At 44.4% G+C, this 26,758-nt stretch overlaps 1 protein-coding gene across 1 annotated transcript in view; it reads right to left on the bottom strand.

Annotated features, from left to right (window-relative positions):
* Positions 1–26,758, bottom strand: part of LOC126236082 (probable chitinase 10) — a 390,810-nt gene that overhangs the window by 202,734 nt on the left and 161,318 nt on the right. The gene's annotated exons all lie outside the window — the stretch shown is intronic.

Raw genomic sequence — 26,758 nt, forward strand, 5'->3', positions numbered from 1 at the left:
AAATCACCATGTTCGACGGGTCCTTTGGTGCATTATGTGTCCCCACCTCTCGCCATAATTATGGGGCTGCGTCCAGAATTATCGAACATGATCATTTTGATGGTCGAACTGTTACGGAATGGGACGGCATAATGTTGCATGGCGGCACTGACCACCAAATATTTCAACATGGCGCACCAAGCGGTCAAGTAGTCCTTCCCCACGTCCGTCTTTGCCCTGACTTCAGTTTTATGGATGACATCGCGTGACCGCATGGAACAGCTCAGGTAGAGGAGCTCTTTGAACGAGAGGGTCTTCAGCAAATGGACTGGCCGTTCCCCCGACTCGAATCACATCGATCACGTGTGGGATGCGTTGGGAGACGTACTGCAGCTTGTTCACATACGCCAACGATCGTGCACCAATTGTCAATCGTACCGGTAGAGGAATGGAGCGCCCACCACAAGAACTCCTCAACAATGTTCTGGGAGTACGTTGCACTGCATGCACTGCCACCCGTGGTAAGGACACATCCTAGTAGAAAAGATCCAACGGAGAGCAGCGCACTTCATTACAGGATCATTTAGTAATCGCGAAAACGTTACGGAGGTGATAGATAAACTCCAGTGGAAGACTCTGCAAGAGAGACGCTCAGTAGCTCGGTACGGGCTATTGTTGAAGTTTCGACAACATACCATCACCGAGGAGTCAAGCAGTATATTGCTCCCTCCTACGTATATTTCGCGAAGAGACCATGAGGATAAAATCAGAGAGATTAGAGTCCACACAGACGCATACCGACACTCTTTCTTTCCACGAGTAATATGAGGCTGGAATAGAAGGAGAACCGATAGAGGTACTCAAGGTACTCTCCACCACACACCGTTAGGTGGCTTGCGGAGTATGGATGTAGATGTAGATGTAGATGTAGATGAACCATATCCCCCCTTTTTAATGTCCGGAGGGATCACCGTGAACCGCGGTTTGATCGGTGCAATTACTGTCTTCGAATACAAGTGTCATTTCTGTTCGTGTCATTGCTGATCTTTCAGTTACGTTCGTTACTATACTGCAGCAGTACTTTCTAAGTCTGGTCCAAGAATCAGCGGACTGTGTTATTTTGCAGGGACACGTCACGTCGTACGAAAGTTACTCTCGTCGTTAGGTTTTGCACATCAGGGTGCATTTTTAGACGTGTGTCTACAGTTGACGTTATGCGAGTGTCCTGTGCAGCAGGGACGTGGGACAGCTTGGGCAGCAGGTGAGGTGAGGTGAGGTGAGCCAGCCGGTGTTTGGGCCGTGGGAAGAGGTGGGCAGGCGGACGCTGCTTTCTCCGCAGCCGGCGTGTCTGGTCCCCGCGACGGCGGCGGCGGCGGCGGCGGCGGCGGCGGCAGGGTAGCGGCGGGGCGGCCCTGCGGAGGCGAACCAGCCGCGTGCTACCTGCTACCTGCTCCCAGCTCTTGGCTCTGCCCCGGCTCTTGCGTGTCACCTGCTCCGGCCCCGGCCGCTTTCCTGCCCGCCAGGCAGACCTGCTCCAGACGCCCCCACATCCTCGTCTATCGACAGCCGTGTGGTTTCTTTAGAATTGTCTGACACCCAGGGAATCTACGGTGGAGACGCCAATTCAACAGCCATAAACTTCTCAAACTTCCCTAAGTATTTTTGAGTTAGTTATTTAGTTATCTGTGGCACGTAGAGTCGCCCCGCGTAACAGCACTCTCTTCGCCCACTGCATGACTTTTAGCAGAACTGCTGTACCTTAGGAATGGTATAAAACGACCGGTTAAAACCGATACCGGTATTTCAGTTCTGAATAACCGATATTCATCATGCTATCTCTACGACGATGATAATGAGGTCCCATACCCCAAGGAGCGTAGGGGACGAAGCGGAAGACCTGAAGCGCCGACTAGGCAAGGTCCTAGCGGAGGTGATTTGCTATTGCCTTCCTCCGACCGTAACGGGGATGAAGGTGTCACAACAACAACACCTAGTCATCTCGAGGCAGGGAAAATCGCTGACCCTGCCGGAAATCGAACCCGGGACCCCGTGCGCGAAAACGTTACGCCAGACCACGAGCTTCGGCTACCTCTATAGCCGTCCATAACTGCAAAAGTGTTGCCGGTGCAGGATTTTGTGCACGGACTAACCTCTCCATTACGTCCCACAAATGTTCAATGGATTCACGTCGGGTGATCTGGCTCGCAAAATCATTCGCTCAAATTATCCAGAATGCTCTTCAATCGCAAACAATTGTAGTCCGGCGACTTAGCGCACTGTCATCCATAGAAATTCTAGCGTTGTTTGGGAACATGAAGTTCATTAATGGCTGCAAATGGTCAATGACCGGTTCAGCTGTACCAGAGGTGCCAGTGCATTTCCTATAAACACAGCCCACACAATTATAGAGTCGCCAGCACCTTGCAAAGTGGCTTGTTGACCACTTGAGTCCATAGCTTCGTGGGATCTGCGCCACACTCCATACCATCAGCTCTTACCAACTGAAATCAGGACTAATCTGACCAGACCCATTCATATGGCCACGAGTCCAGGAGAGGCGCTTCAGACGATGTCGTGCTGTTAGCAGAGACACTCGTGTCTGTCGCCTGGTGCCATGGCCCATTAACGTCAGATTTCACTGCGCTGCCATAACATCCCTCATTGATTTCTCCGGTTATTTAACGCAGTGTACCTTGTCTATTAAGACTGATAACTCTACGGAAACGCCGTTGCTCTTAGTCGTTAAGTGAAGACCGTCGGCCCTGGTGAAAAGTAATACCTGAAATATGGTATTCTCGGCACATTCTCGATATTGTGGATCTCGGAATCTTTAATTCCCTAACGATTTCCGAAATGGTCTGTTCCATGCGTAGAGCTCCAACTACCATTCCGCATCAAAGTCTGTTAATTTCCGTTGTGCTGCCCAAATCACGTCGGAAACCTTTTCAAATGAACTATCTGAGTACAAATGACATCTCCGCCAATTCTCTGCCCTTTTATACCTCGTGTACGCGATACTGCCCCATTCCGTGTATGTGCATCTCGCTATCCCATCACATTCTTATCACCTCAGTGTGAGATAAAAGAAGAGAAGAAATTTACTGGGTGAAGAAATGCGATGGTGATCCCCGTGCAACGAGTGTCGACGAAGATGTAGAAAAAAACAGACGGAACACTGTCTTGAGAAGAAGAAATGCAATCGCAGGCAAAACGGAGCTTCGAACAGCTGCAGCGAGACGCTTTGCAATGACGAGCATCCACTGAAGCACGAAGCCGCTGGAAAATAACCGTCCCAGGAGCGATGTCGCAAAATCGTCATTTCCGAGGCAATAACGGCTCTGAAATGAGCAAAAGACAGCGTGACCGAGGCGGCAGGTACTGGCGGAGGATCCCGATCTGCGGAGAAAGTGTGGGAGCCGCAGAAGAGCGCAGCGTGCAGGCAGGAGTCCGTGGCGGGGATCCCTCACGTCTCATCACACACGCCGCTATCGCCGAACACAGCACAGCTACACTGAGAATCTATGATTGAGAATTGACAACAAGCACTTTAGCAGAGTTTCAACCTGCCCACGTTGGCATGTTGCCGCTATTTGGATTTGTCTAAATTGTTTGAGTCAGCTTTCTTCGCCTGGAGACAAAATCATGACTCTGTAACACGGAAACTTTTTCGGCGTGATCACTAGCGCCAAAGGCCCTGGCACATATCTTTCCTCTTTGGGTAGACTTGGGTAGACTGAGAACGTAGAAATGCTTCTGGAACAAATACTCTTCCTGAATCATTTCCTTGCTGTGCAAATTCCTCAGGTGTGACACTGATACACAGAAGTGATAAGAATTTACGACGTCAAGACCAATGAAATTATAGTAATGATTCCAGTTGAGGGAATCTCCGAATCTAACCGAGATGCCTCAGGTTCCCCAATGAAGTAAGGTGATTGTTATTATTATTTATTATTATTATTGTGGCAGTCGCAATGAGGAATGTAGTCTGAGATTTTCTTCAACATCGACTAACACTCCTCACTAGAAAATTCGGATACTGCTTAATCACTGCTACACTTTCCTGTGAATGCCTGTTTTCACCGTGTGCCATAAACTACCCCAAACTTTTCTACATGCAACGTCATTCACAGCCACGATTAAGATGTCACTGCAACAGCTACCTATAACATTTTCTACACTGTGGCAAAAAACTAGTGCATTTCTATACAAGGTGGCAACTGACTCGAGAGTGACTTAACAAATGGGTTAACGCCACTTTGTGCTGCTGCAGTGATACACTTTTCTTGAAACCTCCGGCCTTAAAGTCAATGGCCGATGTCTGAAACTGTTTACTAACGTCTCGCCCACAACTGCGAGAGGCGATCTCAGAAACAAAACTGAGAGCTGAGGATGTGTCCCACTGTCGGAGATATTCATTGTCTGTGAGTAGCAAGGTAATTACAACGTGTAGTGTGTGCACAGTAATGGTCACCGTAAGCACATTCATGTGATCACATTCCATTAAACGACAAATAGCCACACGAATGCTCGTAATTCAACGCAGGTGTCGATTTCCTGCCTGAGTTGCATGCACCGTACCGGTGATAGCCTCGGCAATCTTAATGATTTGAACTGTTGAACGTAAGACCCAGACCAAACCGACAATACTGAGAAACATAACACCGACTGCCATGGTATACTCTGTTCTACGGTTCTGTTCAGCTGTCTGGTCTACTGAAGGCAAATAAATTTCGCTCGGCAGTGCGTAGCCGTGTCGCTGAAATGGAAAGCGATGGCACGCTTCAGCGGCGGAACCGTTCCTCGTTATGCATGCACTGTCCTCTCGAGAAAATCAGTGGAGCCAACGACCCCAGCGGAAACAGGGTTCGGTGATTAGTAAGATACAGTAAGTGGAAATCGTAAATCAATAGCTAAGACAGAGAAATGCCTGAAATTAGTTAAACAGTTGACGTTTGCAGTTTAGGAGATACTTCTGTGGAAAGACTCAAGATGGTGCACTCGACTAATTGAAATAGGTGTAAATTGCTTTGATGGAACAATGGACTGATATTTTTACAAATATTCACAAGTTTACAGCCGAGCGGCGAAAGCAGAAGAGTCGAGAGGGAGAGGTGGAGAAACGTCTAGTAATGAAGAAGATGTCTGAAGAGAAATTTGCCACTTCCTAATCACATAGAAAGTTTCATCTTCAGTAATACGGGCTAAGAAAACCTACACGTCTATGCAAATATTCCAGAGCTTTGGTTTAGAACGGATGACGGAGGAAGACGGAAACAATCTGTTGAAAGTAATACCTTCGAAAAATGAGATATTCATTATCTGTGCGTAGCAAGGTAATTACAACGTGTAGTGTGTGCACGGTAATGGTCACCGTAAGCACATTCATGTGATCACATTCCATTAAACGACAAATAGCCACACGAATGCTCGTAATTCAACGCAGGTGTCGATTTCCTGCCTGAGTTGCATGCACCGTACCGGTGATAGCCTCGGTAATCTTAATGATTTTTTGCAGTCCTCCTCAGACCCTTAGAGAAACTAAAACGTTTTGTAAGAAGAATGATCACAATAAACATCAGAGGCTCACTGGGTTAGTGGTTAATTGGTAGGCTACGAATTCAGAGCCTCTGAGTTCAATCTTCCGTCGATTGTGGTATTTTCTTTCGTCTCTTACTGTTTCTTTCATCTGTGACGTGATTTGTTGATGTAGAAAATGCCAATTTTCTCCGTGTTAAACTGTAGACGGCCTGATAACTGGATGGGCAAATAACTTCACAGATCGTAGTACGGCGAGGTGTCACCGACTCCATTTCGTGTCGTGTTCAAACTGACCTTTGGATCGGCAACAGCTTTACCTTTCTTTCTACCGTAAGTAACTGCGGAATGCAGAAAGTAATGCGTTCTCTGTCAGGTCATTTAAAGAAAACTTACTATTCAAGGAAAATTAGTAAAATTAAAAAATTGTCCAAGAATTTACTATGGCGGACTAAATAAATTTTGTGTTCGATCTAAAATTATATGCATCGTCAAGTTCAGCGGATAAAGCATTGTGTTTTCATTTTTGATCTGAAGGTATCGGCGAAAGAAAGTGCAAATCCTGTATTTACTAAGAATTAGTTCTATTGTAGTATCTGTTGTCTTTTTGGATGCACCACAGGCTGATATAAGTAATTACATTTATACCAGTAAAAAGTGCTACCTACTATGTAACCAACTCATAACACAGTAACTAGTATGGGTACCTTTATCATTCTTACGTTTCGAAAAATTATAAAGCTATAACAGATATATATTGTATTCACTTTTAGCATTTCGTACCTCGCGCTGTAAAAACGGAACCCTTATACTATCACTTTATTGTACGTTTGCCTGTCTGTTAAGAACCATTTTTCTCAGAGAATAATCATGAAGTTTGGCTCCACAGTACAGGTAAAGAAAAAATCAAAAAACTGTTAATTTGTAATTATATCGAACGAAAAATATTTGTTTTTCATGTTATCCGACTGTCTGCCTGCCATCTGTCTGTTAAGACCCCTGTTTCTCCGGAACGGGTAGACATGTCAAGCTGAAATTTATCTCACGTGTTAAAGTCTTATCTGTCTCGTGATTACTGGGTGTTGTGTGTTGTCCTTAGGTTAGTTAGGTTTAAGTAGTTCTAAGTTCTAGGGGACTGATGACCATAGATGTTAAGTCCCATAGTGCTCAGAGCCATTTGAACCGTTTTTTTTTTTTTTTTTTTTTAAAGTCTACGGTCCCTTGGCGGTGTAAAAATTTAAGCGTGTACATTAATGCAATCAAATTATACGACCACTTATGTCACATATTTTGATACCTTACCAATATCGATATCGATAAGAGGCAAAAAAAGTTCTCGATTTGCGGGACGGATGAACGGTCTACGTACATTTGAGTTTGCGCGGAATCGTCTGTGTACGAGTATTACTCGCACTCATTCCTATCTTTTATCTGAAGGGATAGGCGGAAGAAAGTATTAACTCATAGATTAGTAAAGGTAAATATATTCACGTTATCTCTTGTCTTTTCGAATACATCACGCCCTGGTAACAGGTAGTTCCATCTGATCTTCTGGACAGCGATGTCCTCTTATTGAAATTGTTTGTCCTATTACATATCTTTTCATGCCTTTGAATTTAACTGCGCATCTGACATGCAATAAATGAAAATCAGAGACTAGTGGCTTATCAGTTTCTTCCAACTGCTACCTCATTTAGTGTCAATTGTTGAAAACAACGTTCTACACATAATTCCTCCATTTATCGTTTATTTGGGAATATTATATCTTTGACTTCTGAGGTCGTTAATGCAATGCCTGACGGTTCCAGTTTGCAGCAACACGTTTCATTAGCTTTCGTAGCGCAGGGAAAAGCTGTTTGATAGCGAAGCAACTGGCACGAACACTGTGGAGCATCGGTTAGGTACTAGTCTTACGCTATGTGCTTCGGCACCTGGGAGCGAACACACTTCGATCGTCTCTCTCCCTACTGAAATCAAAGAGCTCCTTCTTTGGAAAGTACGGAACACGTCGGCTCCAGCTGTAACAGCGTTCAACCCGCACAAGCGATACATTTGCCCGAGGCAGATCCCGGCTGTGTTGTAATCGCACCTTCTACGTCGTGCGGTGCCGCGCCAGGCGTTTGAATAGTGCACGCTCAGATCTTTAACGAAGGCCGTCCAGGGCAGAGGTGAGGCCACTTGTGGCGAACGGGGAGGATGTGCAAAGTGCAGCCAGCCGAGAGAGAGAGAGAGAGAGAGAGAGCAGGAGGAGGGGTCAGGCCGCTAATGGCCCACTGCCGGGTTAAGGGATGATCCGTAACAGGCGCGCAACGGCCTTGCAACAGTGAAAGCGATGCCATCGGATGCGCCGCGCGCCGGATCCTTTCACTCGCGCGCATTTGGCGGACTCCGCAGCGGCCTTCGTCTCCGTGTGCCTGCTCTCCCAGGCCACCGGCCCGGCCTCGCACTGGTATCACATCATGGATGCCCTCCTTCCGAAAGGCGTCCCTGCACCTCAACAACACTACTCCTCTGCAACATGTCCTCACACGCTGACGACAATTTTTGTAGCTGAGATTTCCGCTCAACTTTTGGCTGTTTCGTCACGATATTCTCCACTATTTTAGAAGGGGAATTCTGTTTGCGGATCCGTAGTTCATAAATTGAAATTACACATATCAACTTTATTTCTCTTTAGTTAGTGTACCATATTTTGAGTGCTGGTAGTATGGATGAAAACAAGAAGAAAATATCTCGCAGCCAAGAGCTCTAAAATGGATAGGGGAAGATGGAGTAAAGTTTTTGCTTTAAGGGAAATAGAATTTTCACCAGACCATGGTTATTAATAGAGGCTTGCTACTTACAGACTCTAAACTTCTCCCGAACAGGCCACGAAGGCCCAACGTTGCCGACCGGCCGCCGTGTCATCCTCAGACCATAGGCGTTACAGGATGCGGGTAATTAGAGGCATGTGGTCAGCACACCACTCTCCCAGCCGTATGTCAGCTTACGAGACCGGAGCCGCTACTTCTCAATCAAGTAGCTCCTCAGTTTGCCTCATAAGGGCTCAGTGCACCCCGCTTGCCAACAGCGCTCGGCAGACTGGATGGTCACCCCTCCAAGTACTAGCCCACCCCGACAGTGCTTAACTTCTGACGGGAACCAGTGTTACCACTGCTGCAAGGCTGTTGGCTACATACACTCTAAGGAGGGAAAAAATCCCCACTATGGCGGAATTATTCGAATGGGAGGGAAATCAGCGGATGTGATGCACACACAAAAGATAATAACTACAATTTCAGAAACATTGAATGAGCTATTCAAGAGAAAGAGTTTCACGAAATGAGCAAGTTAATCACGCATTGGTCGACCTCTAGTCCTTAAGCAAGCAGTTATTCTTCTCGGCATTGCTTGAGAGAGTTGTTGGATGTCCTCCCGAAAGATACCATGCCAGATTCTATCCAACTGGCGAGTTAGATCGTTTAAGTCCCGAGCCAGTTGGAGGGTCCTGCCCATAATGCTCCAAATATTCTCAGTTGGGAAGAAATCTGGCGGCCTTATGGTTTGGCAAGCACGAAGATAAGCAGTAGAAGAAACTCTCACTGCCGGCTGGGGTGTCCGAGTGGTTCTAGGCGTTACAGTCTGGAACCGCGCGACCGCTACGGTCGCAGGTTCGAATCCTGCCTCGGGCATGAATGTGTGTGATGTCCTTAGGCTAGTTAGGTTTAAGTAGTTCTAAGTTCTAGGGGACTGATGACCTCAGATATTTAAGTCCCATAGTGCTCAGAGTCATTTGAATCAAACTCTCACCGTGTGGGATAGGGCATTACCTTTCTAAAATGTGAGGCCCGGATGGCTTGCCAGAAGACCAACAGAAGGCGACTAACAATATCGTTGGTGTATTGCTGTGCTGTAAGAGTGCCGCAGATGACAACCAAAGGGATCCTCATATGAAAAGAAACAACACCCCAGACAATCACTCCAGGCTGTCAGACCGTATGGCGGGCGACAATCAGTTTAGTATCCCACCACTGTCCAGGGTGACTCCCGACTCGACTTCGGTGGTCATTATGACGCATTTCAAGGTGGAACTTATCACTGAAGACAATTCTACCCCATTCAATGAGATTTCACGCCAAAGACGTGTGTGGAGATGCCCCAACCACAGTAAACCAGAGGTTCAGATCATATTGGAGGCCACACTGCAGGCCTCCTCTCCCAATCCGTCTTTTGTCATATCGGTGCGTTAGATGTCGTCTCAGGGCGGCAGCAAAATGTGCCGGTACTCCAGCATGCATGTACCGCATCTCCTGGCGTTGGTCTAAGGGAACACTCTCCAGCAATCTTGCAAAGATAATGTCGAAGAAACAGAAGACAATTCCGTCCTTTGAGTTTGGTAACATGTATGGCCCAGTAAGACCTTCACCTAGAGCCTCTAACCACACATTCAATGACAAACGTTTCTGAATTGGAGAATCATGCATGGCATGTGCGTTGGAGCTTATTGGACTCCAAATCTGAGAGTTGTCATAATTAAGCACACCATCACGAGTGAATTATGCTTCATCTGTAAATAAAATGTTATTCTCAAAGGTAGAGTTGCCTACAGGTTGTTGTTGCATCGAATGACAGAGCATTAGTCTAGGACCTACGTCTGTCTCACTAAGACACTGAACTCGTTGGAGGTGGTTCACGTATACAGAATTACAGTGCCAGTAGATGGCACTAAAGCCCAGGCACATGGGTAAGCAGTTTCATATCTTGAATAGCATAAATTCAGTATGCGAAATCATTAATTACAGTTACTTTGTATTGCAATGAGAGCATCTGACAATAAAATATCAATGTCACTTATAATCCATCTTCATGGCAAAAATGTTTATTCAGATGACCAGTTTCGGTTCCTCTAGAACCATCTTCAGATCTTCAGTTTCGGTTACAGGAGTAACCGGTCCACACACAGCAACTTTGACCAGTTTCGGTTCCTCTAGAACCATCTTCAGATCTGCAGTTTCGGTTACAGGAGTAACCGGTCCACACACAGCAACTTTGACATGCTGAATCACAAGTGAATAAAAATTTTTGCAATCAAGACGGAATTTAACTAACATTCTATAACCAGTGATTGCGGTATCTCATCAGACATTATATCTGTTTTTGCAAAATAAAATATCAACTGACTTATGTGTGGAATTAAAATCCATATAAAACGTGAAATGAGTAATAATAGGAAGCTACTAGTCTGACATAGTAAATAATACATGACTGTAGCCTCAATTATTCATGTAAATACGGCCGTATCCATGCCATCACCAGCACTCACTATGTACCTAGATACATAGATTTTGACATTTACATTTACATCAGAATATTTTAGGATATATATGGCTAATATACCATGGTTGTTACTCGTGTCAATATTCTTTTGTTCTTATGTAATCATTTGGCCAGTGCAGATTTTACTGTAGCTAACTGAAATTAGTTGTTTACTCCACTGTTTTCTTGTTTGCAACAGATCTGAAGATGGTAGTGGCCGAAACCGGTAACTGTGAAATGGAAAATTTTTGTGATCAAGCCGGACCTTTACAAATAAAGTGCCATAACATGTTCACAGACACATTAACAGACTTTATGTCTTCAACTGAACAACTCTATGTGTTTACGCCATTAACTATGGTACATCCTTTTTTCCATTACAGGAAATGGTGATGTCCGTCGCGATATGGTTCAAATTGCTCTGAGCACTACAGGACTTAACTTCTGAGGTCATCAGTCCCCTAGAACTTAGAACTACTTAAACCTAACTAACCTAAGGACATCACACACATCCATGCCCGAGGCAGGATTCGAACCTGCGACCGTAGCGGTCTCGCGGTTCCAGACTGTAGCGCCTAGAACAGCTCGGCCACTCCGTCGCGATATAACTCACCCATGGTGAATGTTGTGATTACTAAAGCCACTGTCGCAGTTTACTATAAGGTGGCTTGTGGAGTGTAGATACTGGTGTAGATGCACGTATCTTCTGTGGCCATTGTGCGGGTTAGTTCTTCCTGTCGCTATGCTGTTGCAACATTTGCACCAGCTGTTATGTTATCCAAACAATCGCTACATCTTTCCATCGGACCATCAGAAAGAGAGGATGACCCTCGATGTACGAATAGGATAGGTGCTGCGGACAAATAGCACACGAAACAGCTGCGTCCGTATCTGATAGCTAGTAAAACACAATGGCGGCGCCAGGGTGTCCTTGGGAACTTCCTCTGTTTCCTTGGCACGTCGCGCATCACACAATGGACGAGCGGTGGAACATCTATCGGTCATCAGCACGCCGTCTCTTCGCACTACGCTTTCCCCCGCTGCTGAAGACCTTAGCGGAGATTCTGACACACTTTGCGACGCGAGGGTAGTGCAGCCTGGCCCGCTAATTCGCACTCGGGCTTTCTCTCGCCATTATCTCTTCCTGTGGCAGCCTTGGGAAGTGACACTGAGAAATTGCAGGTGAGTGACATACGCTCTATTAGGCAGCTAAGTGTGCGGCGTGGATGACTCCCGACTCTGCACGCTACAAGACTAACAAGAAAGTAGACGTGTGGGAGCCAGCTGTTACTGGCATGAACATTTTAGCGTGTTTTTTTTTTTTTTTTTACTTTCACAACTTTTTCCAAACTATGAGTTGGTAAAATCAGCACATCGCCTGACACTGTTGCCAAAGACAAACTGACTTCGATTCTGTATTCTCAGCACAGGACAATATTTTATTGTCTTTGTAATGGAAGTGAATAATCGTCCGAAATCGTGTTTCAACATTTAAGGTACCTCTTAATTTGCAAAAAAGAGCGCATTTTACATTATTTCCAATTTTGCTAATTCACATACGTGAAGTGAATGTATCACCGCTGCACTACATATGGAGTAAGGAGTGAGCGGTAGGTTCCCACGATGGCTAACAGAGGCGGTTGGATATCTGGCGCTTTCGTCTAAGGTTTATAAATACAATATTTCAGTAATTTTACTACGCCAGGAAACGTTGATATTAATAAATAAATTATTAACTTCGGCATAACAGAAGGTTTGCAACCTCATACGAACTATACCGATTCTATACTCAAGTTGCAGAATGAGCACCATAGTCTTCAGTCGTCGGTAGGATGCCTTTCGATCTAGTCATGCGGTAGACCATGCTTCACTACTGTTAACAGCTAGCTTATAATCAGCGTGAACAAGTTCATTTTACGGCGTTTCTTAAATAAACACATCATTATCCCTTACAAAAATTATTTGCGATAAAACTTCTTCCCACTTCATTATGTAAAACATAGACAGGAGTATTGCACTTTCAGAATCCGGTGGCGCTGCTACAGCTCTGAAGGGGGGCACAAAACTACGAGAGAGTCTCCACATCAAAGACAGGAAGAATTCCTACACGGCGGCTCACTAAGTCAGTTCAAGGACGGACTGGCTCAATTATCGCAAAACTCGGGTGGGAAAGCGTGTCCAGTTATACTTTACGCCCCTTATAACATCATCTACGGACCCACCGGCTAAACTGAAACATTTCCGGAGATTTAATACGGATGGGGGTTCTTGCAAACATCGTCAGCCTCTGTGAAAATCTTAATTACCGCTACCAGTTTCATTTGTTACCAGTCATCTTCAAGCACTAGATGTCTTTCAATTACAGTGCCTGTCAGGATAAGTACACATCGTCTCCTCTGAATAACTTAAAAAACACGAACTAGACAACAGAACTCAGAAACTCTGCGTTTTCGTTCTGTTGTCCAGTCCTTTTTTTTTTCCAATTATTCAGAGTGAGATTAGACAAAACGTACGTATCTTCGCAGGTCATGTAACTGAAAGACACCTTGTGTTTGATGATCATTAATAACAAGCGAAACTGGTAGCAATTATAAAAGTTGTAATGAATCCTCCACAGCTGACAGTGGCACAGCGTGATTTTCGTGAAGTATGTGCAAGCTATGAGGCACCAACTTTTCAATTAATTTTAATTGAATCAACTGGGCTTCTTGGTGAAACATTGTAAATTAACTAAACAAACACAGTTTTTTGCCTTGTTTCACAACTTTTATTACAGTTATTCCACAACCTAGGTTCCAGGTTATAAGCGCATTTTCAAGTAAATTACTGTACAGTAATGTACTTGAAAATGGGCACCACCCGAAACTTAGGTTGTGCAGTAACAAAAATAAAATTTATGAAACAAGGCAAAAAACAGTGTTTGTTTAGTAGATCTTTTCAATTCGCATTGTGTGAAAACTTGATTGCTTGTAATGAGCAATTCAACAAACAATTTATACGATTTTTCCATACCATGATTACAAGTTCTCTCTCTTATGCAAGACTATAGCTGATAGAAGTATTTTGTTTGTTCGAACTGTACAATACCTAAAAAAGGTGAAGGTGGAAACTTCTTATGTTCGGAGTACTATTCCAGATCCCTTTCCAAGAATCCTATTGGCACAGACAGCAGCTGGCCAATTTTTTCTTTAACGGCAAGGGAAGTAAGGTGAGCTACAACATACAAAAGATGATTCTTCTGTATATCATTACTTCTTTTTCCTCCTTGTGTGTATATCCCACCACCAATCCTGAAAATAACCTCATCACGGCAACTTCTAAATCTCTTGTCTGATCTGTTTATTGTTTAGTTCTCCCCGCCGTATACTTACATGGGTACTGCCGTCACCTTACGATACATGTCCTGTGTCGGCATGTGAGGTTTCCTCCCTTAAAGTCCTGTTAATTTTCCCTGTCTTTCATACTTTGTTTTTTCGCTGTCGACTCCACTCTAAGGCACCCACTCACGAGTTCGTTCTCTCGAGCACAAAGCGACGCCGTCGTCTGTGACGCTTCGTCAAAGCACAGGCGACCCGGCAGCCGCCACTGTTTCTACCACTTCTTAGCGGCCGCGGCTATCTGAGTGAGGAGCACAGCGGTTGCAGGAGCTCTGGGGGACCGCCTGATTGGATAATCCGCGTAGCGGCAGACGGGGCTGCGGCGTAATGGAGGCGCAGGCCCCGGACGCTCACGACGCCGGCGCGGTCGTGGTCGTAGTCGTGAGGCGGCGATAACGAGGTGGGCCGCGCCGTCAGCCCGAATCGCTGAGCGTCCCGTCTTTATCGCTTGCCCAATCTCACAGATAGCGACCGCTCCGGCTGCCGCGTGCGTGCCTGCAATTGGTCATAACCTTTCTGTGTAACTGTGTTGCAGGTGTTGCTCAACGGCTGTTTGCTGCCGCTCTGAAACAGAAATCGCTATCTTGCCGGATACGAGGGTCGACTGTTTCCTCAGCGTTTTGATACCCCTCTTCCCCCCACCCCGCTTCTTATGTGCTCTCCGGTCTCGGGTGCTTGTCACGCCTAACCAGCAGCGTCTGTACCGAAAAGTCTTCGAAAATTACTTTCCTCTTCTCTTCCCACTCAGCCTGCGAAAGGCGCAATGCTTCCCCCACTTTCCCTTGTCTACATCTACATCTATACTCCGTAAGCCGTCTTATGGTGTGTGGTGGAGAGTGCTTTGTGTACCACTGGCACCTCCCACTTTCCTGTTCCAGCTGCGAGTAGTTAGCGGGAAGAAAGATTGCTGATAGGCCTCCGTGTGGGCTCGAATCTCTAATTTTATCTTTATAGTCTTTCCGCGAAACACACGCAGGAAGAAGCTGTACGGTGACTGACTCATCTAGGAACGTACGCTCTCAGAACTACGAGGGTAATCCCACAAGTTATGTCTCCTATTTTTATAAGTACGTAGACCTGCTTATTTCTACAATGGCTTACATCAGTGTACAGCTTGAACATGTAGCTATTTTTCCACATAATCACCATCTCTGTCGATGCATTTTTGTAGACGCTGTGGCAGTTTTTGTATGCCGATGTCATATCAGCTCGCCGCAATGTTGTGCAGAAAGTTATGAACATGTTCTTCCACCTCGTCGTTGGTGCTGAATCGCTGGGACCACAATTAACGCTGACAGGTACTGTGAGACTCTGAAAAAACTCAAACGGGCAATTCAGAAACGGAGAAGAGGAATGTTGAGCAAGAGCGTACACATTCTCCATGACAACGCTCGTCCACACATCGCTCGGCAAACCGTTGCTTTCCTGCAACAGTTTCAGTGGAACGTAATCACCCACTCACCCTATAGTCCTGACTTGGCACCCATGACTATCACCTGTTCCCTAGGTTAAAAGAACATTTAGCCGGAAAGCGATTCAGCTCCGACGATGAGGTGAAAGAAGAGGTTCATAACTTTCTGAACAGTATGGCGGCGAGCTGGTATGACATGGGCATTAAAAAACTGCCACAGCGTCTACAAAAATGCATCGACAGAAATGGTGATTATGTCAAAAAATAGCTGAATGTTCAAGTTGTAAACTGATGTGAACCATTGTAGAAATAAAAGGGTCTACGTATTTATAAACAAATAGACCTTACTTTTGCTATTACCCTCGTATGTCACTAATTCACACCGTGATGCGGAAAGACCCTTGCAGTGTCTGCCATTGGCGTTGGTTGATCATCTCCGTGACGCTTTTGTGCTTAGTAAATAAACCCGCAACGAAACACGCTGCTCTTCTTTGGAGCTTTTCTGTTACCTCTGTCAGCTCTATCTAGTACGGACAAGCAAAATCAAGCATTGCTCAGACGAGTGTTTGTAAGCTGCTTCCTTAGTTGACGGATTATATTTGCTCGAGATCCTCCCAATGAACGTCGGACTGGCAACTGCCTTTCCTACGACACATTTTATGGATGTAACTGAGCCTTCCAGTGATCCTTCTGTAATAGGGTAATCCTACAATAACGGGTCTTTCTATCTATAGGCAATATGATGTATTTGGTTTTGTTGAAGGTCGATTCCCACTCGCTGCACCAGGCGTAGGTTCTGTGCATTTCGCTACAATTTTCTAGAGTTGCTATTTCTCTGTATACAACAGTATCATCCCCGAAAAGCGTCATGGAGATTTCGACGTTTTCTGCTATGTCACGTGTATCTATTGTGAAAGTAATGAACGTATAACGCTCCCTTGCCGTATTCCCGAACGTACTTTTACGTCTGAAGGCTTCGCTCTATTAAGAATGTCCCTCGTAACAACCCAACTATAGGATGGGTCTGTAAACGGAAACAACCGCTTTCACTGAAACACTTCGTCATCTCCATCTTGGCAGCTCATTTATCAAGAAACACTGCTAAGTGATTCTTATATTTATCCCATTCTTATATTAGATGACTGACACCGCGACTCTTTAAAACGGTTACAGATTTATAAGATCGCAACAAAGGCCCTAAGTTCGAAACTACGCTAATGTCTGATACATGTTAACTACTTTCCGTCAGCATATGGTTTCAGTTAATCGCCCGCTCTTCACTTCGCTCGGTATATATTCAAAGAACGGGCAGAGTAACAACAGCTTTGTGTGTATGTGTGTGTGTGTGTGTGTGTGTGTGTGGAGTAAGAGATATTCAACTCCTCATTCCCCATACTGTCACCCATTTTTAGGTTTCCACTTAAAGAGAATGCTGTTCATTGGAGATCCCTGTTCCACAAAACTGCATCAAACTAGCTTTTCAGTCTGCTATACGACTTGGATGGTAATACATAGTTTACTTCTCATAAGCCGGCCGGAGTGGCCGTGCGGTTCAAGGCGCTACAGTCTGGAACCGAGCGACCTCTCCGGCCGCAGGTTCGAATCCTGCCTCGGGCATGGATGTGTGTGATGTCCTTAGGTTAGTTAGGTTTAATTAGTTCTAAGTTCTAGGCGACTGATGACCTAAGCAGTTGAGTCGCATAGTGCTCAGAGCCACTTCTCATAAATAACTACTTCACTGTATCTGTCTTCGTGTTTACGATACCTCTGTCCACCAGTTCTGTAACATGTTGCTGATCATGCATAGTTAAGGACAATGTACATATAAATTATTCGAACATCGCTGGAAGAAGATTTAATCCCAACAGAGTTATCCGCTTCTGATTCGTCCATTATATCCGCGAAATAACGTAAAGGAAACACGATTAAATTGTGTTTACCTACATCATTACGGCTCTCAACATCTTAATGGTTTTCACTCCGCCAGAATTTCACAATTGGTTGATGAAATTTCTGTTATTTCTCTTGCGGCGTCTCTTGCCTCAAAACGACTGCTTAGAAATGTCACGGGTTGAGACCAGTTGACATTTATGCTTTCGCAGTTGTTTGTCTGTAGGGCGCATCGTCTGCTTTGCTTCTTCTGCTGGTTCAGAGCGTTTGGCTGAATATTACTCAATTAGTTCCGAAATTGTGATTATTATCCTTGTCATAACTGGTTACAGTTATTAATACGAAGTAAGCACATTTGCGTATCAGTGATTTCGTTTCGTACGCTGAATCATTTCTGCAGCATATATATATATATATATATATATATATATATATATATATATATATATATAAAGATGATGTGACTTACCAAGCAAAAACGCTGGCAGGTCGATAGACAGACAAACAAACACAGCCGGCCGCTGGTGGCCGAGCGGTTCTGGCGCTACAGTCTGGAACCGCGCGACCGCTACGGTCGCAGGTTCGAATCCTGCCTCGGGCATGAATGTGTGTGCTGTCCTTAGGTTAGTTAGGTTTAAGTAGTTCTAAGTTCTAGGGGACGTATGACCTCAGCAGTTGAGTCCCATAGTGCTCAGAGCCATTTGAACCAAACAAACACAAACATACACACAAAATTCAAGCTTTCGCAACAAACTGTTGCCTCATCAGGAAAGAGGGAAGGAGAGGGAAAGACGAAAGGATGTGGGTTTTAAGGGAGAGGGTAAGGAGTCATTCCAGTCCCGGGAGCGGAAAGACTTACCTTAGGGGGAAAAAAGGACGGGTATACACTGCACACACACACATATCCATCCACACATATACAGACACAAGCAGACATATTTAAAGACAAAGAGTTTGGGCAGAATGTTTCCCTCTATATATATATATATATATATATATATATATATATATATGTGTGTGTGTGTGTGTGTGTGTGTGTGTGTGATATAAATTTACGGTTATGGCTGTTAAACACGCTGTTCCCGCAGCACTGATATCCTCACATATCCAATACCGTTGTTCGAAATTCGTTGGTGGGAACAGCAGTTTGAGGGAAAAGTGGTGACATTATTTTATAGCCGGGAAACCAGTTTAGAGTGTCTGGCACAAACTTTTATTTGTCTCTGATGTCATTGTTGTTGTAGTTTTCTATGTTGTGGTCATCAGTCCAAAAACTGGCTTGGTACAGCTCTCCGCATCTATCTTATCCTGTGTAAGTCTCTTCATCTCCGCCACTTACATCCAGGTGAACTTACTTCTGTAGTCAAACCTTGATACCCTTCTATAATTTTTACACTCCTCTCTTCCATTACGAAGCTGACAATTCTTGAAACTAAAAATCTCATTTGTAGTACGCAACATGACTTCCGAAAACAATGATCGTGTGAAATCCAGCTCGCTGTGTCCGTCAACGAGACCCAGAAAGCAGTAAATACTGGTGCTAGGGTTCATATCGTGTTACTTGACTTCCGGATGGCGTTCGATACAGTTCCACACTGCCGTCTACGGAATATCAGACCAGATTCTGACTGGACTGAGATGTTTTTGGCAAACTGTGCACAGCATGCCGTTCTCAACGGAGAGAAATTTTCAGAAGTAAAAGAAAAGTCTGGCGTACCCTAAGGGAGTCTTATGACCATTACTGTTCACGATATAAAGAGTGTAAACGATAACTGTTTACAACGTGCCACAGTGCTGCAGGAGGAGTCGACACGAACAATTTGATACACAAGGTGACCCGTTTCAGATGTCAGAAAAGTTGAACACAGAGTACAAGAAACTAAGCAAATTTATTGCTTGTTAAAGGCACATATATGTGTGGCAGAGGCTGAAGCTTGTGTCACAGCACATCAACGCTCAACCTGTCACCGCTGTAAAGGCAGCACACATCATACCGCGCATCCATGTTGCGCCACGTAGCGGGCAGCATTTCTGGAATGATCTGCTCAAAGGTCGCTGTAACCTTCCTCCGTATGTTGATCAGATTCTGTGGTCTTCGTGCATACACTGCTGAAATGACACTGTCCCACGTATAAAAGAATATGTAGGCGTTAACTCGGGACTATTAGGAGGCTATGGGATAGGTCCTCCATGGCAGCACCAGTTTTATCGTTGAATATCTATCTTAAATGGTCGCACACTATTAGAAATAGATGGAGTGGAGCACCGCCCTTTTTATATGACAGTGTCCTGTATTCTACGTTTCTCTAATTGAGGAACCAAGTACTGCTCGATCACTTTAAAGTAACTGATGACACGAACTGTCTCCTTCGCAAAAAAGAATGGGCCGGAGACCACTCATTATCTCTCAAGTTCGTATGAGACATATGAATTCTTGGTTCTCAAGATGATGCAGTTATGCCTGGTGACTCGGCGACTCAATGACATGTGGCTTCGACTGTGAACACCCATCGATTTAACCATCGATCGTCCGCTTCCTGCCGCTCGCACATCATAACAAACTGGAGTCAAGCTCCACCATTCAGCTGCGTCATTGTTTTTACATGCCCTGAATACGGTATAGAAACATGTTGAGTCATCTTCTGACAATCATCAGACGAGTTGTGTATGGTGTATTCAGCTCTGCTGATAAGCGACCAAGTGACTTTCGTGGACTCAGAGTCATGACTTGTCGAACATCTTCCTCCTTGCTCCTATCACGCTGCCTTGCGCCTGTGTAAGACATCAGCAATCCATTTTTCAAGAACATGTTGTATCAGTTACCGATATCTCGATGTGGTGGGACATACGTAACGTTGTACCGATGTCTGAAAGCTCGTTGGGTCTCTACGACACCAGAAAATTTCGCACGTTGTTGCGGCGTAGCGACCATTTCCACTTAGCAATCGAGACAAACGGAGCGCACTAATTTGTGCCCACCTCTTGGCTTGCTTCCCGGAACATGGTCACACATTGCTAAATCCCAACTTTTTTACGTACATTCGAGAAAGTTTCCCAGAGATATATACGTTAACTTAATAATTTTGACGTCATACTCTTCTGACACCTCGAACGAATTACTCTGTAAGACACTTATGGTCTGTAAAGCCAGGCAAGAGCTTCAAACTGGCCTGCAAAAGGAACCTAAGCTACGCAAAAGGCACCTAAGCTATGACGCATGCGCAGTGAGCGACATTTTGGCTGAAATATTAGAAATTTCCTGTTGCTCTTATGCAATGTAGAATTGACCTTTCTGTAAATTTTACCTCAAAATATTGTTAATTTAAAATGAATAAAACTAACAATCAAATAGTTTTGTTTGCCTGGCGTTCTTACCACGGAACTACTGTGCCTGTAAGGATTAAATTTAGATCGAATTGTTAATGCAAGTAGTTTTTGTATAAAATTTACAAAAGTATTTTATTGCCATCGCGCGAAGGTTTAAGTTTATAATGTTAATGAAATGGCCGACTAAGCCGAAGCTTAGCGGAAGCGTACACACCAGCACATTTGCGAGACGATGAAAGTCAAGAGGAGAAGATACTGAAAATCTCTGTCCTGTAGACATATTTTCATCTCGACTTCCCCTAAATCACTGCGGTACATTGTGTGCAATTATCCTTTACCGCCTTATATAAATGCATAACGTCGGAAGTTCCACAAGGCATTTTGTGGACGATGCTGTTGAATACAAAGAAATTGCAACGCTAGAAATTTTAGTGAAATGTAGGAGGTCCTACAGAGGGTCGACGCCTGATGCAAGGATGTTAGTTTACCCTAAACATAAAAATGTATGTATGTAAAGTACAGCGAATTAATAGGCAGAAAGACCCATAACTGCTTGATTATACGATTGCGGAACAGTCACTGGAAGCAGTAACATGCAGAAAAATTTATGAGTACGCGTACGGGGAGATTTACAGCGGAATGAACACATGAAAGCAATCACAGTTAAGGGAGATGCAAGTTTGGAAGAATTCGCAGGAAGTGTAATCTCACATACAAAGGAAGCCCGGCCGGGGTGGACGAGCGGTTCTAGGCGCTACAGTCTGGAACCGCGCGACCGCTACGGTCGCAGGTTCGAATCCTGCCTCGGGCATGGATGTGTGTGATGTCCTTAGGTTAGTTAGGTTTAAGTAGTTCTAAGTTCTAGGGGACTGATGACCTTAGAAGTTAAGTCCCATAGGGGCTCAGAGCAATTTGCACCATTTTTGACAAAGGAGGAAGTTTACAGAACTCACTTCTGACCGATACTCCAATATTGCTCCTGCGTCTGTGTTCCGGACCGGGTAAAAATTATAAAGGAAATGGAGAAGATCCAAAGAACAGCAGAGCGATCGTTAGACGTTCATTTAATAAGCGCGGAAACGTCACAGAGAGGCTCAGTCAACTGCAGTGACAGACGCTGCAAAAGAGGCTTTCTTCATCACGGTGTCATTTACTGGTAAGGTACTGAGAGCGCACAGTCCCAGAAGGCTCAGCCGGTATATTGGTTGTGCGTATCTCGCGAAAAGACCACAAAAGTATGTCTGAGAGATTAGCTGACACGTATGTGAGACGTGAGGTTCCCCCGGCGTATAACTTACGAGAATGTAATCGAGTGACGTCGTCTACAACAGCCGTAATTTCGTCAGGAGCCTACAGCAAGTAAGCGCTGTGCTAGGGAATTTAAAACCTCGTTTTGTAGAGGAACTCCGGAAATATAACACACACACACACACACACACACACACATTGTAAACGTTAGCACTATGAAAAACCAAAGAGGACCAAGTCAGGAGTTATGGACAGTGAAGTAATTAAAGTGAAGTGGCACAAACACTGTCCATCCGTTTTTTTGACAAGAAAGGGAGCAGGATTCCATGCAGAAATTGAACAAACACCACCATCTCAATTATAAGGTTACTTGCTAATTTAATCTCAACTGCCTTCGTAATACTATCACATTAGCTGCAAGTTCATGCCAAAATCTCCATGCTGTTATATTCCAAGGGACCACCGGTGCCAAGACAATGTTCTGCAAAGGCGGATTTGCTCGGCTGTTGTAAGCATATGTGACGCTTATCCTGCACAGTCGTGATAGTCTAACCAATATATGAGATGCCACAACTGCAAGAAATACGGTAGACAACCGCCTTACACAAACGAGGATCATCCTTTACGGAACCTAAAAGAAACCTGATCTTATATGGTGGTCAAAAAACACATTTCACATGATATTTCCGCAAAGTACGACCAGTCGTGTTCGAAATACTCCCGGCGAAAGGTAAAAAGGCCGTAGACATTGGCGCCACGTCGGTATTATCATTACTCACCCGTAGCACAGTTGATCGACAGCGCAATGCACGCCTGATCTGTCTCAGTGTAGCCGTTGTGACGAAAGGTGACTTCGAGATGGGTTAGCTTAGCTGAAAAACTGATGACATGGCCGTGTGAACCAAGGTACGAAGTACCCCTTTACTTTGAGCCGGATTGTGACAACTAGTCTGTAGATATTAGTCAATGTGAGTAGGCTTCCTATAAACGGCATGTCCCAACGCAGACAAATCAACAATCGTTCTTCTCGCTAACCATTCGCGACTGGAATAGGAAAGAGGGAAGTGACAATGGACTGGAACATATTCTTCCGCTGTTGTAACTGATGCAGATGTGCTGGGGAAGAAGCTTCCGCTGTTGCATTGGCAAGAGAAACGTGCGTTAAAACGTTGGCACCACTGTGGCGGCGAGAGCATGCAGGACGGACGCCAGGTGGCCACCGTAAATGAGTGCTGCCAATTATTTCCGGCTGCGTGTCGCGCCCTTTTTGCCGTATGCGTCCCCACGGAGAGAAGCGAAATCGACGTTACTACGCTTAGCCAACAATTGCGGAACTTAATTGTCGGCTGCCGTCTGAAAGGAAGCTAAAGCTTCGCATTAGCATGAGCATGCAGACCGGCATTGTGAAAGGGTTTCCCGTTACGAAGGCGGTGAAAACACAGCGGCCACCCGGCTGGGACGGGACCCGCTCGCAACAGCCGTGTGGGATAACAATACTTGCGTTGTTTCCAACCATTACGGTTTTATACCAGAGAGTACGGAGAAACTGAACTTGGTGCGTATATGCTACGGGGAGAGGGGGAGAGGAACTCGTTTCAGTTTCCTGGAAGAAGCAGCTGCATAGAACCGGGGTAAAATGTCTTACAAAATAAAACTCAAAACTACTGAAAACACTTCAAGGGAATTGACGACGACTTAATTCCAGTCGTCGACAAGTACAAGCCATCGGGAATAAGAGACGTATGTTGTTGTTGTTGTGGTCTTCAGTCCTGAGACTGGTTTGATGCAGCTCTCCATGCTTCTCTATCCTGTGCAAGCTTCTTCATCTCCCAGTACCTACTGCAGCCTACATCCTTCTCAATCTGCTTAGTGTATTCATCTCTTGGTCTCCCTCTTCGATTTTTACCCTCCACGCTGCCCTCCAGTACTAAATTGGTGATCCCTCGAGGTCTCAGAACATGTCCTACCAACCGATCCCTTCTTCTAGTCAAGTTGCGCCACAAGCTCCTCTTCTGCCCAATTCTATTCAATACCTCCTCATTAGTTATGTGATCTACCCATCTAATCTTCAGCATTCTTCTGTAGCACCACATTTCGAAAGCTTCTATTCTCTTCTTGAAGAGACGTAGGATGACCGAAAAAGAGATGGAGTTAATTATGTGAAATCGGAAGAGGCATGTTGCCTAAATCTTAAAGAGCTGGAAAAGAGCAATAAAAAGAATTATTTGAAAAACTGTGTCTACTAAACGTCGAAATAATATTAATAATACGACTTTGTACCTGGTTCCTATTACCTACAATATACTTAACTGATAGAGAAATGTTTTTATGAGACTGGTTCGCACTGTTTTGCTATCAGACTGGAAAACTCGCAATGCGTGTGAATATTTTCTATTTTAACATTTTTGATAGATTTTGAGAATAATAAGCGGAAATAACATTGGTACTGGAAGCAGTTCTGTCTATCAGTTGCAAAAGGAATAGCGGTGAATGTTGGATCAGTATGAGTACGGCAAATGGCTCCACTTGCTACTAGTTAACATTATTAAAGGTTTTGAATGTCTCTCTGGCAGGTGGAAGATGTGAATTTGGTTTGTGAAGATCTTTTTCAAACATCTTGACCAGGGATTAGGGGGACAGGTACTCTCCGCTGTCCTTCGCTGGGTACGCCACTGATTTGATATTAGATTTATTTATTTTTCGGCCCAACAGGATGAAGAATGACTTTTGCACCACTTCTCCATTTCTCCAGACACCTTTCACTGTCTGACCCTGCTGTTTCTCTTAGATTCAATTATCTTCATTTATTACTCCTTTTGTCTACTTATTTCCTGTCAGCAGTCACATCCACATCTGCATCGCCAAACCTTGTCTTCTTTTCTCACTATCACGTTTGAAATAAATTCTACATCTTGCACAGCTTCTGTCTCGACCTATACTGCTAATGTTTGACATTGGTTCTGATTACGGACTGTATAGCTAAATATATTTGATATCCTATTTAAGCACACAAACTGTGTTTTGTTACATTAACTTTTAATTGTTACAAACCGGCTCCTACCTTTTTATGACATTTTCAGGTAACAACTGTCTCTCTGCTACTCTGTACTTATTCAAGTCAGCATATGAGTCACGTAAGATACTATACCACTTACGGTTGTCATAAAATATCGTAGTTTGCTGTTGCCTTATAATTTCCAATTTCGCTAGACAAAGACTCGTGTCCCAACTTTTTGTTACGCTTGTAATCCGTTTACTGTACTCACGTTTTGCCTTCTGGTACCAAAAACTGTTCCAAAAAGCTGTATCGAAATCCTGGATGCCCATGCGAAATGGAAGATAGATAGCCTTGGTTACAAACGCGGCAATCACGTATGCATATTTTGCCGCATTTATTCTCCACCTGTCCAGATTATACCCTGCTTTTAACTGAGGTCTAGTTTAGTTACTCAGTATTTTGAGAATAGAAGTCCTAGTTTAGAACAGAAAATTTATTATTTCTTATTTTTTTAATGACTTGTCAATATTGTTGTCGTCTCCATTCGGCAGAAATTCTCCGTATTTTTCACCACAAGCAATAATTATTCTGAAATGTAGCGGTCATACCTTATCACCTCAGTCTGCACTTCAGAGTTGATTTTACGTCTTGAATTTTTATCTTTTAGTGACAGATCGAGGGTCGTTTATTCAGAGACGAAGTAATTTCTAACGACGAGAAGTTGAGAACGTTCTGTCTGGAGTTAGCTAAGGAGGAACGCTGGAAAGGCTCTTGAAACTGAGTCTGAGCTTTCACCTGGTATTATTTAATTGCTTGACTTGGTTTCGAACTAAGGACTTCAGCTTAACAAATCTCGATTTCCTAGTACTATAATACAGGATTTGAACTCGCAGTTCTTGGGAATTCGTTTAACACGAAACAGAGATCATGTATATTATTTATGTATATGACATTTAGTTACAAGGGGCGTTTTTTAAGTAAGTACCGTTTTGAAATTAGAAAAAGACGTACTAAGATTTCTGAATAACTTTATTTTTACATAAAAGCCTGTACGTTAATCTACGCACTGACGCCATTACAGTCTGAGTCTTCCTTGTTTACATTGTGCACTGATTGTTTAAGATGCCTCCGATAATCGTGAGTCCCGCCGACTGTGAAGTACGGGCTGTTATAAGATTTCTTAGTGCTAAATGCCTAGAAGCGATCGATATTTATCGTGAGATCTGTGCAGTTTACGGAGAAAACATGAGCGATGGAATGGTAAGAAAGTGGGTGAGAGCAATTAAAGATGGCCGCACAAATGTGCATGATGAACAACGGTGTGGGTGTGCTTCGGTCGTTAATGAAAGTTTGGTGCAGGAAGTGGACAATAAGGAGAGAGAAAACAGATGCTTTACGATTTCCTCCTTGCGGGATGACTTTCCTAATGTTTCTCGTAGTGTTTTGTAAGGCATTGTGACCGAGCACTTCAGTTACCGAAAATTGTGCGCACGTTGGTTACCAAAAATGTTGACGGATGTGCACAAAACCAAACGTTTAGACAGTGCATTGACTTTCCTTGAGCGGTTCCACAACTACGGTGATGATTTCTTATGCCAAAGCCGGCCGCGGTAGGCGAGCGGTACTAGGCGCTTCAGTCCGGAACCGCGCGACTGCTACGGTCGCAGGTTCGAATCCTGCCTTGGGCATGGATGT

The sequence above is a fragment of the Schistocerca nitens genome, chromosome 2, assembly GCF_023898315.1.
Source record: "Schistocerca nitens isolate TAMUIC-IGC-003100 chromosome 2, iqSchNite1.1, whole genome shotgun sequence".
NCBI classification, from domain to species: Eukaryota; Metazoa; Arthropoda; class Insecta; order Orthoptera; family Acrididae; genus Schistocerca; species Schistocerca nitens.